The following is a 16,977-nucleotide window of genomic DNA, read 5'->3' as shown; positions in this document are numbered from 1 at the left end:
TCTCCAAAAAAAAAAAAAAAAAAAAAAAACCTCACAACAAGAACTGTCCTTTCTGTCAAAAACTGGCATTTCTTCAAAATGTATTACATTCTTCATTTGTAACACTTCTCTTTATTGTTCTGTGTGACTGAAACTTCTCTAGAAAAGTTGTAATTCCCATAGCTGGATTCACAGAATTTTTAGCAACTAACAAAAGCTGAAGTTTAGCTACAGCTCGGATGACAACTACATTGTTTTGATGGTGATAAAAACCATGCAAACAAGGCACAACTGGCTACCAGATTTGGTAATTAAAAAAAAAAAATTAAATACATACATGCTGCCTGTTTTTCCACACTTTACCACTCTATTCTCTCAACACTAACTAGCATTTCTCAAAATCCTACTCACTTGTTCACAGGCTTCCACTTCAGAGCCATAAATGGGCATCTAATAGAGGAAGGAGGGAGTCGCACTGCCAACTGGTATTGAAACATCCTTGAGGTTAGTAAATACACAATACCCAAAATGAACCAATCACTTGGGTGAAGTAATACAGTGAAGTTGCATATGAGAAAAAATACGTGTTTTTTTGGCTATACATACTTTTATTTCTCTAACTACAAGTTCTTTTGGGAATTCAAATTATAGCGACACATAGACCTTTCGGTTAACCTCTTAGCAATTACTATTTACAAAGTTGAAGCACATTATCTGATTATAGAAAATTTTAGTTTTTTATATCAAAATTAGAGTGTATTTTAGTCCTGTCAACAAATGCCAAATAGATGGTAATTTGCCCCTCATAAGGCTGCTTTAAAAAAAAAAATCACTTTATAGAAGGAATAGGATTAAACAAAAATCACTTGAACAAGCCAATAATCAAGACAAACATAAACTAATAGCTTTATAAAGCGTTCAAGTACCATAGCTAAAAAAGTGGAATGATGCTGTTCCAATCCAAGCCTTCAAAAATCCATTTCAGAGTATGGCTGTGAAGACTGGAGAAGCAATTATGTAATATAACAATATGCAGGTCAAAGAATTAGTTAGATCCAATAACTAAAGTTACCATCCCTAATAACAAACACTAGGTTTCAGATTATTTGTATGTTACTCTATTCTATTCATATGTTATTCTTCTATTCAAACAACTTTGCTATGAATATTTTGGGATATTAAATAATAATTACTGCTATTTGTTTTTTCTTAGAACTCTTAGAATGATATCATCATAACCAAGAAATCTGGTCTAACATTTTCAACAAAGGATTACATATAAAACCCTAGTCCTTACTCAGAATTTTGGCATATATTCATTACGTACTTTAGGCTATTTGTCAGACATCAGTTTGCTATACCATAATTATCAACTTCATAGGGATGCTCTGAAGTTTTGTTAATTATGCTTATAAAATTTTTTGAGGTACACAGATGAAAGAGAGGTGTGAAGCATACATAAAATTAATTGCTATGTACTTGGTGAAAAAAATGCCACTTAAAAATATTTAACAGCAACAACATGGATGAACTTTAAAGACATTATGCTAAGTGAAATAAGCCAGTCACACAAGGACAAATATGATTCTACTTATATGAGACACCTAGAATAGTCCAATTCATAGAAACAGAAACTAAGATGGTGGTTGCCAAGGACTGGTGAAAGGAAGAATAGGGAGTTATTGTTTAATTGGTACAGAGTTTCAGTTTTGGAAGATGAAAAAGTTCTGGAAATAGATGGTGGTGATGGCTGCACAACAATCTGAATGTACTTAATGCCAATGAATACACTTTAAAATGGTAAATTCAATGTTATGTATATTTTATCACAATAAACAAATTTAACAAGTGTGAAAATCAGAATATGAATCACAAGCCAATCTTAAAATTTCTCATTCACTAATTCACTCATTAAAATATTAATCAAATCATTCTTTTGTTCATTCATTTGGTAAATATTTATTGACTGCTTTTTATGTGGCAGGCACTGTGCTAGACCTGGGAATATACCAGTGAATAAGACAAAGTCTCTGTCTTTACAGAATTTACATTCTAGTAGTGGAGACCCACAAAACAAATAAAAAAAAGTACTATCCTTTCTTAGAGTAAAAAGTATTACACTGAAGGGTAAAGAGATGGAGAGATGGCAAGGAAGGCACCTCTGAAAAGATAATTGCCCTCAGACCACAACGAAGGAAAAAAGAACACTCCAGATAGAATAGCAACTGTCAAGACCGGAAGGCGGGAGGGCTTGGTTTTCAAAACAGCGACAGGAAGGCCCAGGGCTAGTACACAGTAAGTTAGAAGACAGTGGGTAGGAGAGCTAGGCAGGGATCATGGAGATGCTGGAAAGCAACAGTAAGTAGTTTGGGTGTTACTTCTTGTGTGTTGAAAGCCATATGAAATGTTTTGACTAAAGGGAGTGATATGATCTGATTTTTTTTCCTAAACACTCTAGCCACTATACATAGAATCATCTTGGGGATGGGGGAGGGAAAAGAAAATCAAAATACAGAGACCAGATCAGGGACTACAGTAACTCAGGTGGAAATAAGGTGACTATCATGGTGGTCACATTGGTGGTGAGAGAAGCGATATTTTGGATATTTGGTTGCTGATGGACTAAATAAGAGAAAAGGCAGTATAATTAAGGAAGACTCCAAGGTTTTGGTCAGATCAACTGGGTGAATGATGTCGCCAAACATTGAGGTGGAGAACACTAGGGTAGGAATATAATTGGTGGTGGTGATGGTGACAGTAGTAAGGAATCAAGAGTTTGGTTTTGGCAAAGTTAAGTACCCAAGTGAAGAGTTTCAGGAAATATAACATGATAAACTGTGACAAATGCTGTTGGGAAAACACTCAACACGAGGGCTGAGAAATGATCACTGGATTTAGCAAGATAAATTTCACTGGTGCCCGTGACAAGAATGTTGTCTGAGAAGTGGTAAGGACAAAAGCATGAACAGGGTGAGTGAAGCAGAGAAAGTGAGACGAGGGTGTGAAAGCAGCATATATGGACAATTCTTTGAAGGAGTTTTGCTATGAAGGGTGCCGGAGGGGGAGTGGTGTCTTGAAAATTTTTTATATTAAAATGGAAGATAGTATAACACATTTATACGCTGATGAGAGGATCTAGAGAGAGAAAACATGATGATGGAAAAAACTACAGAAGCAAAATCAATGATTACTAAGCATGTAATAAATGCTTAAATCTGCCCTTGCTGCTGGAAATACAAAGATAATATAAGACATGCAACTAATTTAAGGAAACTGTATTGAAAATCATAGGGAGAAGTATCACATATAGATAATTGAATTAAAAATCCTTTAGAAACAGTATTTTATAATAGAGCCTGCCATGTTAAAAATATTATGCAAAGCAATGTTCACATATCTTATGATGTGACAGCAATGCCCTTGTAAGCTATACACATGCAGCTGCACAGTATAAAAATAATGCCATGTACAGCTTTTATTTGATTACCCACAGTACAATTTAAATAGGATCAACATTAGACAAAAAGTAAAGCCAACAACTTGAATAAACATCTATCTCCACTGTACTTTTCTTTTTCCCTCTTCTGTATTGACCCATTTCCATTTTTGGATTTTCAGTATCCCTACACTCTGTAATTCATCACCTTACAACAGGAAGCCATTCACATATCAATCACTTACATAAATCTTTATTATCTTCAGAGTTCCCTTCCCTCTGCTGATTATTAGCTACTTTCTACCACGTTCTCTTGCCTTCTTAAAAAAGTTAAGAATTTGAAAGTAAAGTTACTCAAACATACATTTGCATTTTTAACTTTTTTCCTCTAATTATAAGGTCCTTTCACCTGTGTATTTTTATACCCTCTTCTGTTCTAAAATAAGATATGAGGTAATATACTAAACGCACATAATATACAAAATAAAGTAAGAACTAAAGAAATTGAGAGTGAGAAAAATAAGGCCAAGAATAAGGTTGGTACCAAAAATGCACTCCATAAGATCCTGTAACCTTTGTTACTGAGGGAACTATAAATATAGGGCTTTGAGTTTTCCTGTAATCAATGCAGAGAAGAATGACTGTCATGCGCAGCTTTTGTTTATATCCCTCACAGTATTCACAGGGTGAAAAGAAATCATCTATCTGAAGGAAGCACAGTTCTTTTTGTTACTGAGACCTGAGGAAAGTCATTCTACTGAGTTGACAAAACTATTCAAGCAGTGGTGCATGCCTGTAATCTTAGCACTTTGGTAGGCCAAGGTGGGAAGATCCCTTGGGGCCAGGAGTTCGAGACCAGCCTGAGCAAAATATTGACACTCTGTCTCTACAAAAAACAGAAAAATTAGCTGTGTATGGTGGTGTGCGCCCATAGTCCCAGCTACTTGGGAGGCTGAGGCAGGAGGACTGCTTGAGCCCAGGAGTTTGAGGTTGCAGTGGGCTACGATGATGCCACTGCACTCTAGCCTGGGTGACAGGGTGTGACCCTGTCTCAAAAAAAAAAAAAAAGAAAAGAAAAAAAGATTGCAAGGGACATTGGAAGCAGTGGAAGGGTGAGGAGCTTCAGAAAGGTGGAAAAAATCTGGAATCTTGGTTGTGGAGAATGTACTAAACTCACTATAGTACATTAGAAATGAACTATATAATTGCCAGTGAAAATACAGCAATTGGATAGTATGGAAGCAATTTATAGAAAGATTCAAAACAGTGCTATTTTAGGTAGATGTTCCCTTAATGAATTTAATAATGCATATTTAGGAAACATTTACTTGAATTTCTCGACCCTAGGAAAAAAAGAACTAATTGCACAATAATCAAAGACAAATTTCTGAAATCATAATGCAAATTTATAAACAGAATATTTTCTTTTTATTAGAAACATTTAAAATTACTTCTATGCTAGAATCCTTGTCTGTTTTTAAGGATACAATTAAAATGCAGTGATATCTGAATAATAATATTTGACTTTATTAATTAACTGCCACAATTTAAAACGAATTTATGAAAACCCTATAAGATGTTCCAAATTCTAAGCTTCAAAATTATTGTATAACTTTAGGCTCTTGTGAAAATTGTTAGAATTTATTTAAAAAACAAAAATACACTTTTCGTATTGGCCCTACGTTTAAATAACAGAACTAGAACTTATACTTTATCTCTCTGATCTTAGGGTCTAAGCTTTACAGTAATCACCTGATATTTAAGTGGGTATTTGTTAATCATCCCCTACTCCTTGAGAGCAGGGAACATATTTTGTGCATCTCTGTTTTCCTGATGCCTAACCCATAATAGATATTCAATAAATAATTATTTGTTGAATGAATAAAATGCATCCAGCCACTAACACTGATACAGTCCAAAATCTTTGCAACAGACTGTAGAGCCAAAGCAACCACTATGGGACAGACCCACTGGCAAACTTTTAGCTTAAGATTAATTCAGCAATTATCTATATTCAGAAGCTCTACTCCTAATCCTATTCCCCTAATATCTCAGGCAGTAAGCAAACCATTTAGATCTAAAATTCCCTTGAAGTTAGATGACCAACAGATAGCTCTTTGGGGTATACACATAGTGGAATAACTACGACAATGTTCACAATTCATAGACTAATAATGATTTAAAATGTCAAGACTGGTTAAGAGAAGGTCATTGGGCCGGGCGCGGTGGCTCACGCCTGTAATCCTAGCACTCTGGGAGGCCGAGGTGGGCGGATCGTTTGAGCTCAGGAGTTCGAGACCAGCCTGAGCAAGAGCGAGACCCCACCTCTACTAAAAATAGAAAGAAATCATATGGACAGCTAAAAATATATATAGAAAAAATTAGCCAGGCATGGTGGCGCATGCCTGTAGTCCCAGCTACTCGGGAGGCTGAGACAGGAGGATCGCTTGAGCTCAGGAGTTTGAGGTTGCTGTGAGCTAGGCTGACGCCACGGCACTCACTCTAGCCTGGGCAACAGAGTGAGACTCTGTCTCAAAAAAAAAAAAAAAAAAAAAGAGAAGGTCATTGGATTTTAAAAAGAATATAATTCATGATGCACAAAGGAACTATTTCAGCAGAGTGGTGGGAACAAAGAGAAAATTACCTTTATAAATACAATAATAATAATCTAGTTTGGATTTCTTATATTTAAGGACTACTTGGCTGACTACACTTTAAAACTACAATAAAGAAACAATCATAATAGAAAAGAAAATTCTACAAATCTACAAATAAAGGTTAAACTAAAAGGTAAATTATGGTACTATCAACTATTTGAGGTTAACACATTTCTTATGCATTTTATAAAAGCAGGATAACCGGGCACGGAGGCTCATGCCTGAAAGCTGGCACTCTGGGAGGCCGAGGCAGGAGGATCACTTGAGCTCAGGAGTTCAAGATCACCCTCAGCAAGAGTGAGACCCATCCCTACTAAAAGTAGAAAAAATTAGCCAGGCATGGCAGCACAGCCTGTAGTCCCAGCTACTCAGAAAGCAGAGGCAGGAGGATCGTTTGAGCCCAGGAGTATGAGGTTGCTGTGAGCTAGGCTGACACCACAGCACTCTAGCCCAGGCAACAGAGCAAGACTCTCTCTCAAAAAAAATAAATAAAAATAAAAAGCAGGATAACTTCTTTTTAAAGTACAACAATTGTTGGCCAGGCGCAGTGGCTCACGCCTGTAATCCTAGCACTCTGGGAAACCGAGGTGGGAGGATCACTTGAGCCCAGGAGTTTAAAACCAGCCTGAGCAAGAGTGAGAACCGTCTCTACTAAAAATACAAAAAAATTATCTGGGTGTGGTGGTGCGAGCCAGTAGTCCCAGCTAGTCAGGAGCCTGAGGCAGCAGAATTGCTTGAGCCTAGGAGTTTGAGGCTGCAGGGAGCTATGATGACACCACAGCACTCTAGCCAGGCCAACAGAGAGAGAGACTCTGTCTCAAAAAAAATAAAAATAAAAATAATAAAATAAAGTACAATTGTTAACAAGTATCTTTTATTTTTCTAATTTTTATCCTGAAAACTGGAGAAATTATGAAAACCCTTTAAGTAGAATGCTAAGGACTAAAACTCCAAATTGCAAGATGGTAGGTGAGAAGAGAAGTAAACAAAAGTAAAAGTATACCATCATAGAAAAAACAAGTCATACACAGAATAAAATTCATTCCTGTACTATATTATCTATTAATTAAAATAACAATGCTAATAATTATCAAATAAATAGTGAGTATTTTTAAAGGATGTATTATTATATATATAGGGCAATTTACTAGGCACTAACCCCTGACTGGGTTCAAAAAATACATAAAACCTAGGTCTAACATATGTTTAAGAATACCCTTAAATAACAAACTGTGTGCAGTACAACTAGTGAGTAAAAATGCAAAACAAAAACTTCAATGAGTTAATTGCAATGAATAAAGCATAAAAGTGGTCACTTATAATGCAAGTATTCTGTAGTATTCTGGCCTGGAATGTGTAACCTGAATCTAACCAGAGAAAACATCAGACAGTTCCAATTAGGAGCATTCTATTAAAAAGAAAGTTCGGTTGCATGAAAGGAGAGATGGTTAACACTCCCCTTTGAAAAGGATGAAAGAGGCACTCAGGCCTGACAACATGTGTACAGTTAAGGCATTGCCACCCACTTCATGGTACCTACCCTTTGTCTTTTACAAACACATGCTTAGATAAAACAAATGAGCACTAGTGTTTGATAGCACAATAGGGTGACTATAGTTAAGAATATACTGTATATTTCAAAATAGCTAAAAGATTTAAAATGTTCCCAACACAAAGAAATGATAAATGTTTGAGGTGATGGGATATCCTAAATACCCTAATTTCATCATTATAGATTCTATACGTATATCAAAATATCACACAGGAGATAAGAGTTTTGTAACAACTTGATTTTCTGAAGTAAGTAACTGTACCCCTATTTTTAAGAAATACACATTGAAGCATTTAGGGGTAAATGGTCATTGCTCTCGAATGGTTCAGATATCTCAAATGGTTCAAAACAACAAAAAAGTAGGTGAATTTGGATAAAAGGATAAAGGCTATATGGGTGGTTCTATTCTTCTTGCAACTTTTCTGTAAGTTTGAAATTATATACAAATAAATAGTTAAAATCGTGCTTAATTAGGTAGAAGCTACATATGGAATTTTAATTGACTACACTAAAGAACACAATAAATTATTGACATACAACTCTCCCTAAAGTAATTTTTTAAAAACATACAAAATGTAGGCATAATCTTGAAACACTGTCAGCATAGGACACTTAAGCTGCAAATGATGTCAGATCAGTGCCTTTCATGAAACTAGAAAAATATAAAGAAGTCTGTTACAGCAGGACATTCGGTATCTTGGTCACTAATTTTGATTAAGATTCAGTACTGGGCCAGGGACCAAAATGGCTGAATAGATGCACCCAGTACGCACCTCTTCCACGGGAAAGAACCAAAATGGCAAATAGATTTTGCACTTTGAATAGCTCGTGTAAGACAGAATGCTGGGATTCAACAGAGAATCGACAAGGAAGCACTGAAAGTAAAGGAGAGGGAAGTGAGGCAGCCCACTGGGCTGGGATTGACTGGAAACCGGGAGAAGCTCCCAGACACAGGGAAGGGGTAAGTGAGAGAACCCATGAGCTCCACATTCCCACCATGGACTTTTAAAAGTCTAGCTATGGGAGAACCCCTGAACCCTTGCAGGCCTCCAGACTAATGTAGGGAACTACTTAGAGATTGTACGGAGAGGGAGCTCATGTGCAGTCCCAGAGGCTTCCAATCCCTGAGGGGCTGCAGCACTGCACCACAAGCCCAGGCCCCAGAGGTCTGTGTTCTGCCCTGGGGCTAATGCTATAGCGTCCATGCCTCTGCTTCCGGGTCAGGAAGGGAGAGGGACCCTTGAGACAAAGAAAACCAGAGCACACACTTTCCTGAGTCTGAGAGCAGCCTGCTTATAAGCCCAGTTTCCAGCAGAGACACAAAGGCTGTGCTTGGCTCTGCAAGATAGGTGTGTAAATCTATCCTACCGGTCAGGTGCCTTGATGTTAGGGCTCAGGTGTGAAGAGGGGCACATCCCCTCCCCCTCCATCCACTGCTGCAAAAATAGTTGTGGCTGCCCCCGTTGGAAGTTGGCACAGGCATGCCAGGACAGTGCAGGGCTAGATAGGGACGATTGCATACCCACGGACGGTGTAGCCACTGGACCTGGACTTGTGTGAAAGGTAGGGCCCTTCCCCCTTAACTGCATGAAACGGTAGTGTGCCTGCAGTGTCCGTGCTGCTGAGAGGAGAGATGGGGAATTCTGTAATCAGGGCTGAGGGCGGAAGGTTTCCACCACAGCCACTTCATGTGATCAGCTGTGGGCCACGCATCTTTTATAATTCTTGGCTATACTGCAGCCTGGAGACAGACAGTGGTCTAAGACTGGTATGAACTTTCTGACCACCGGGATGGGAGCGTGACAGGGAAACAGATCATGGATCATGATCCTGCCTAATGACGCTATGGTGCTGGAACAGCCACCTCTCCCCAACCAGTGGAAACCTCAGTGCGTTCCACAAGGAAATCTCCTCCACCCCTGTCAGGGGTTGGTGCTTGTGCCCACCACTGGAGGACTTAAGGATGGGCATGCCCAGTACATCTCTGCCTAGCTTCGTCCCCTCCTTAGTGACAGAGCTGGGAGCTCAGCCCACTGTGCATTACACAGACCAGCCCATTGCCAGAAGAAATTGAGAGTTTCTCCCAGATATTTTAAAGAAAAACCTAACAACTTCTGGAACTGAAAAATTTATTGAAGGAATTACAAAATAAAGTTGAAAGCTGTAAAAATAGATTAGACCAAGCGGGAGAAAGAATTTAAGAACATGAAGACATATCTTTCCAATTAATCCAGTCAGACAAAAAGAAAGAAAAAAGAATTTTAAAAAATGAACAAAGCCTGGAGAACTAAGGCATTATATAAAGCACCCGACCCTACTAATCATAGGTATTTCTGAAGGAGAAGAAAAAGCAAAACATTTGGAAAATCTATTTAAGAAAATAATTGAGGAAAACTTCCCTAGTCTTGTTAGACTTACAAATCCAGATACAAGAAGCTCAGAGAACTCAAGGGAAATACACTGCAAGAAAGGCTTTATCAAGATAAACTGTCATCAGACTATCTAAAGTCAACATGAAGGAAAAACCTAAAATCAGCAAGAGAAAATATCTCATCACCATTAAAGGAAATCTCATCAGACTAACAGCAGACTTCTCAGCAGAAAGAAACCTTACAAGCCAGAAGAGATTGGAGTCCTATTTTAAAGAGTCTCAAAGAAAGAAACTGTCACACAAATTTTGTATCCTGCTAGAATAGGCTTTATAAGTAAATGAGAAATAGTCTTTCCCAGACAAGCAAATGCGGAGGGAATTTGTCACTACTAGACCAGCCCTACAAGAAATGCTCAAGGAAGTTTTAAACATGGAAATGAAAGGTTGATACTTACCATTATAAAAACACATGAAAGTATAAAACTCACAAGCCCTATAAAACAATTAAATAAATGAGGCCACAAAGCAACTACATAACAACATTATGGCAGGAACAAAATCTCACATATCAATATTAACTTTGAACATAAATGGATTAAATGTCCCATGTAAGAGATGGAAGGAATGGTTACAAAAACATGACCAAACTACATCCCTGTTTACAAGGAACCCACATTACTACCAAAGACACTTATAGACTAAAGGTAAATGGGGTAAAAAAAAATATTTCATCCAAACAGAAACCAAAAGTGAGCAGGAAGTTGCTATACTTACACCAGATAAAACAGAATTTAAACTAACAGTAGTAAAAATAGAAAAACAAGGTCATTATGCAATGCTAAGGGATCAATTCAATGATAAGATATAACAATCCTAAATATTTATGCACCTAACTTCATAAAACAAACATTAGTAGACCTAAGAAAAGAGATAGACAATAATACAATTATAGTGGGGGACATCAACACCCCATTGATAGCACTAGACAAATCATCATGACAGAAAACCAATAAAGAAACACTGGACTTAAATTGGACTTCAGAGCAAATGGATCTAACAGACATTTACAGAACAGTTTACCCAACACCAACAAAATGTACTTTCTTCTCATCAGCACATGAACATTTCCCAAGACAGACCACGTTAGGCCACAAAACAATTCTCCAAGGCCTAGCGCGGTGGCTCACGCCTGTAATCCCAGCACTCTTGGAGGCCGAGGCGGGTGGATCACTTGAGCTCAGGAGTTTGAAACCAGCCTAAGCAAGAGCAAGACCCCGTCTCTACTAAAAAACAGAAAGAAATTAGCTGGACAACCAAAAATATACAGAAAAAATTAGCCAGGCATGGTGGCACTTGCCTGTAGTCCCAGCTACTTGGGAGGATGAGGCAGAAGGATTGCTCGAGCCCAGGAGTTTGAAGTTGCTGTGAGCTAGGCTAACGCCACGGCACTCTAGCCAGGGTGACAGAGTGGGACTCTGCCTCAAAAAAATTAAAAACAAACAAACAAAAAAAACCAACAAAACCCAATTCTCAATAAATTTTAAAAAATCAAATCATATCAAGTATTTTCTCAGACCACAGAGTAAAACTGGAAATCAATTCCAAGAGGAACTCTCAAAACTATACAAATACATGGAAATTAAACAACTTCCTCCTGACTGATTTCTAGGTCAAGGGCAAAATTAAGATGGAAATTAAAAATTTTTTTGAAACGAAAGAAGAGAGACACAACATACCAAAACCTTTGGGATACAGTAACAGCAGTACTAATAGCAGTACTAAGAAGTTTATAGCCTTAAATACCTAAATTAAAACAATAGAAACATCACAAATTAACAATCTAATGTCACACCTCAAGGAATTAGAAAAACAAGAACAAACCAAATCCAAAGGTAGCAGAAAAAAAGAAATACCAAAGATCAGAGCACAACCAGATGAATGTGAGACCAAAATAAATAAATAAATAAATAAAGGGTCAATGAAATGAAAAGTTGGTTCTTTGAAACAATAAATAAAATTGATAGACTGCTAGCTCAAATAAGCAGAAAGAGAAAAGATTCAAATAAACACAATCAAAAATGAAAAAGGAGACATTACAACTGATACCACAGAAATACTAAAGATCATCAGAGACTACTATGAATAACTGTATGCTCACAAACTAGAAATCCTAGAGGAAATGGATAAATTCCGGGAAATATACAACCTCCCAAGATTGAACCAGGAATAAATACAAATCTCAAACAGATCAATGATGAGTAATAACACTGAGTCAGTACTAAAATATCACCCTGCCCAAAAAAAGCCCAGAACCAGATAGATTCACAGCTGAGTGCTATTAGATTACAAAGAACTGGTACCAATTCTACTGAAACTATCCCAAAAAAATCAAGAAGGGAGGAATCCTCCCTAACTCATTCTACAAAGCTTGTATCACTCTTATACCACAGTCAGGAAAGGACACAACAAAAAAAGAAAACTAGACTAATATCCCTGTTGAAGAAAGATGCAAAAATCCTCATCAAAATACTAGCAAACTAAATCCAACAGCATATCAAAAAGATAATATGGCTGAGTACGGTGGCTCGTGCCTACAATCCCAGCACTCTGGGAGGCCAAGGCAGGAAGATTGCTTGAAGTTAGGAGTTTGAGACCAGCCTGAGCAGACCCATCTCTACAAAAAAACAGAAAAATTAGCTGGGCATGGTGGTGTATACCTTTAGTGTCAGCTTCCTGGGAGGCTGATGCAGGAGGATTGCTGAGGCTCAGGAGTTTGAGATTGCAGTGAGCTATGATGATGCCAGTGCACTCCAGCCTAGGCAGCAGAACAAGACCCTGTTCCCCACCCCCCCCCCAAAAAAAGGTAATACACCATGATCAAGTGGTTTCATCTTAGTGATGAAGGGATGGTTCAACAAATGTAAATCAATAAATGTGATCCAAGATATACACAAAATTAAAAACAAAAACCATATGATCTCAGTATATGCAGAAAAAGCATTCAAAAAAATTCAGCATACTTCCATGATAAAACCCTCAAAAAACTAGGCACAGAAGGAACATACCTCAAAATAATAAAAGCCATATACAACAAACCCATAGCCAGCCTCATACTGACTGGGGAAAAATGGAAAGCATTCCCTCTACAAACTGGAACAAGACAAGTCTTAGAGCAATCAGGCAACAGAAAGAAATAAAAGGCATCCAGATTGGAAAAGAGGAAGTCAAATTTTCTCTATTTGCCAATGATATGCTCATCTATCTAGTAAACCCTAAAGATTCTGCCAAAGACTCCCAGATTTGATAAATGAATACAGTAAAGTTTCAGGATACAAAAACCAATATACAAAAAAACCAATATACAAAAAAACCAATATACAAAAATCAGTAGCATTTCTATACACCAATAACAATCAAGTTGAGAACCAAATCAAGAAGTCAATAACATTTACAATAGCTACCAAAAAAAATTAAAATATCTAGGAATACATTTAATCAGGAGGTAAAAGATCTCTACAAGGAAAACTACAAATCATTAATAAAAGAAGTCAGAGATGACACAAACAAATGGAATAACATCCCATGCTCATGGATTAGAAGACTCAATCTTGTTAAAATGACCAATACTGCCCAAAGCAATCTATAAATTCAACGCAATTCTTATCAAAATACCAACATTTTTTTAAGGCAAGCACGAAAATAAGGTTTTTTGAGAGAAAGATAGGATTATAGAGCAAGAGCAAGTTATAGGTTTACAGAGCAACATACATATGCCACAGATGATGACTGGACCCACTGTCACAGCAAAGGGAGAGCAAAAGGAAGGAAGGGGCAAAAAACCCAACAACATTTTTGACAGAATTAGAAAAAACAATCCTAATATTCATAGGGAATCAAAACAGAGCCCGAATAGCCAAAGCAATCTAAGCAAAAGAACAAAGCAGGAGGCATCACATTGCCTGACTTCAAGTTACACTAAAAAGTTAGAGTAACCAAAACAGCATGGAACCGGTACAAAAATAGACATCTAGATCAATGGAACAGAATAGAGAACCCAAAAATAAAGTCACATACCTATAGCCAACTGATCTTTGACAAAATCAACAAAACTATACACTGGAGAAAGGATATCCTATTCAAGAAATGGTGCTAGGAAAACTGAATAGCCATATGCAGAAGAATAAAACTCCACCCCTATCTCTCACTGTATAAAAAAATTAACACAAGATGGATTAAAGACTCAAATGTAAGACTTGAAACCATAAAAATTCTAAAAGAAAACATAGGAAAAACTCTTCTGGACATTGGCCTGGGCAAAGAATTCATGACTAAGACCTAAAAAGCAAATGCAACAAAAAAAATAGACAAATGGGACTTAATTAAACTAAGAAGCTTCTGCACAGCAAAAGAAATAATCAGCAGAATGAACAGACAATCTACAGAATGGGAGAAGATATTCATACCTGACAAAGGACTGATACCCAGAATCTACAAGGAATTCAAAATAACTCAACAACCCCCCCCCCCAAAACCTCATTGAAAAGTAAGCAAAGGACAGGAACAGACATTTTACAAAAGACACAGAAATGGCCAACAAACATGTGGAGAAAAAGCTCAACAGCACTAATCATCAGAGAAATGCAATCATAAATGCATCATCTTACACTACTCAGAATGGCTATTACTAAAAAGTCAAAAAATAACAGATGTTGGCAAGGATGCAGAAAAAATAAAATGCATATACAGTGTTGGTGAGAATGTAAATTAGTACAACCTCTATAGAAAACAGTAACGAGATTTTTCAAAAAACAAAAACTAGAACTATCATTGGACCCAGCAATCCCACTATTGGGTATCCACTCAAAGAAAGGAAATCATCATGTAAAAAAGACACCTGCACTTATCTGTGTATATACCTACACTTGTATGTTTATTGCAGCACTATTCACAATATCTTTGCCATTGTGAATAATAATACTGGAATACTACTGAGCTATAAAGAATAATCAAATCATGTCTTTTGCAACAACATGGATGGGACTAGAGGTCATTATCTGTGAAATAACTCAAAAACAGAAAATCAAATACTGCCTGTTCTCATTTCTAAGTGGGAGCTAAATAATGTATACATACGGTCATACAGAGTGGAATAACAGACACTGGGAGACTGGGAAGTGTAAGAAGGTGGGAGAGGGATGAGGGATGAAAAATTATTTAATGCATACAATGTACACTATTCAGGTGATGGTTATAATATAAGAACAAATTCCACAACTAGGCACTATGTCCATGTAACAAAATTGCACTTACACCCTCTAAATCTATAAAAATAAAAAATAAATAAAGATTCAATACTCGTGCAAAATTACCCCTAGTGAGTTGTTCATTTTACAAATGCTGAATTTTTTTAAAATCATTGAATTCATTTTCATTAACGATTTATCAGTGAGGTACATAGGGCAAGTACCATCAAAGAAAAGGAAACTGAAACTCAGAGAGATTAAATGACTTACCCTAAGCTACACACAGTAAAGTGACAGAGCACAGAAGACTTAAGTGCCATCATGCCTCAAGCCTAAACAACTGGAAGGCCTTTTCTTGGTCATGTGACAGGACCAGGTGAAGAGAAATACAGAAAATAATTATGCAGAACCAAAAGCATCACTGTGTGACTATCCTGTGCGATCAAAATTATCAATATTAACTCTGTAATATCAGCTAGATACCTTATAACACCATAGGCACCTTGACACCTCGTTTTCTGCTGCTCTAGAATAAGCATTCTATTTCCAAAATTTTTGCTATCACAAAAATATTGAATCAAATACTGATCTTAAAAGCTTTTTGTTTGGGGCTGGTATGGAAGAACCAACAAGAAAGCAAATAGCAAATAATGTTATAATATACAACAGTTCTGACTCTTCTAAGACAAGCTCTTCACTGAAAAATTTTAGCCTGAATCATTGTAATTATAACCCAGAGACAGGAAAAGAAAGGATCAAATATATTAGAAACAAGTCGTGAGGGCAGAGGAGAGCCATGGAAAAGACTGAGCCACCACACTGTAATATGCTTTCCCCCTGACCCAACTCTCACCAAAGTACTCACTGTTGCAGAAGCACAGCTAGAAGAGAAGGAACACAGCCACTCCTTAGTATTTACCTCTGACCCAGATTTCAAAAAGTGGTTAGGGCTTGGTCTGATCACAGAGTGGGCTGGAGGGAGAATCTCTGAAGTCAGTAATATATAAGGAGAAACACTGGAGAGAATCTCTTTAGAGTTATTTTCCCAGCTATGGAATAATAGCAATTGAGGCTGCAGATAAACAGGGACTATGTCAAGAAGAATCCCCTTGCATTATTCTTAGGTAAATAATAGGTCTATATAAATCCGCCCTTATGTGAGGATGAGTTAACCAGGAAAAAAAGGAAGTTGGACAAAAATTCTATCATTAAAAGGGATGAAATAAACATAATATGTGAAAGATTAATGAAGAAAACATATTACAGGAAATAGGAACGAATGACTGCTTTCTACTCCCAGAAAAATGAAAGAAAATTTTATCTCTAGGCCTGGCACGGTGGCTCATGCCTGTAATCCTAGCACTCTGGGAGGTCGAGGCAGGAGAAATGCTCGAGCCCTGGAGTTTGAGACCAGCCTGAGCAAAAACAAGACCCCTGAAAATAGATAAATTAGCTGGGCATGGTGGCACGTGAGCCTGTAGTCCCAGCTACTCAGGAGTCTGTGGCAGGAGGATTGATTGAGCCCAGGAGTTTGAGGTTGTAGTGTGCTATAATGACGCCACTGCACTCTAGTCTGGGCGACAGAGCAAAACTGTCTCAAAAAAAAAAAAAAAAAAAAAAAAAGACTGGTAGGAGACAACTTAGAGGTAGCAAATACATTATAGTTCTACAAAATGAAAAGCAGAGAATTGGTGCAGTAGCCAGAGGAACAAATAGAACAAGAGAGATTTTTTCCCCTA

The 16,977-nt window shown here is 37.3% G+C and overlaps 1 protein-coding gene and 1 non-coding gene across 5 annotated transcripts in view; one reads left to right on the top strand and one right to left on the bottom strand.

The window, feature by feature from the left end:
* The window catches only part of BAZ2B (bromodomain adjacent to zinc finger domain 2B), a 256,050-nt gene that overhangs the window by 208,529 nt on the left and 30,544 nt on the right, over positions 1 to 16,977 (bottom strand). The window lies entirely within an intron of this gene.
* Positions 7,498 to 7,624, top strand: LOC138388101 (U6atac minor spliceosomal RNA). Its single transcript, XR_011234074.1, has one exon. It is a non-coding gene; the product is annotated as a U6atac minor spliceosomal RNA (small nuclear RNA).

This window comes from Eulemur rufifrons, chromosome 1 (genome assembly GCF_041146395.1).
Source record: "Eulemur rufifrons isolate Redbay chromosome 1, OSU_ERuf_1, whole genome shotgun sequence".
In the NCBI taxonomy this organism is placed as follows: domain Eukaryota; kingdom Metazoa; phylum Chordata; class Mammalia; order Primates; family Lemuridae; genus Eulemur; species Eulemur rufifrons.
Note: the sequence above shows the minus strand (reverse complement) of the source record. Positions and strands in the feature narration are given on the sequence as shown.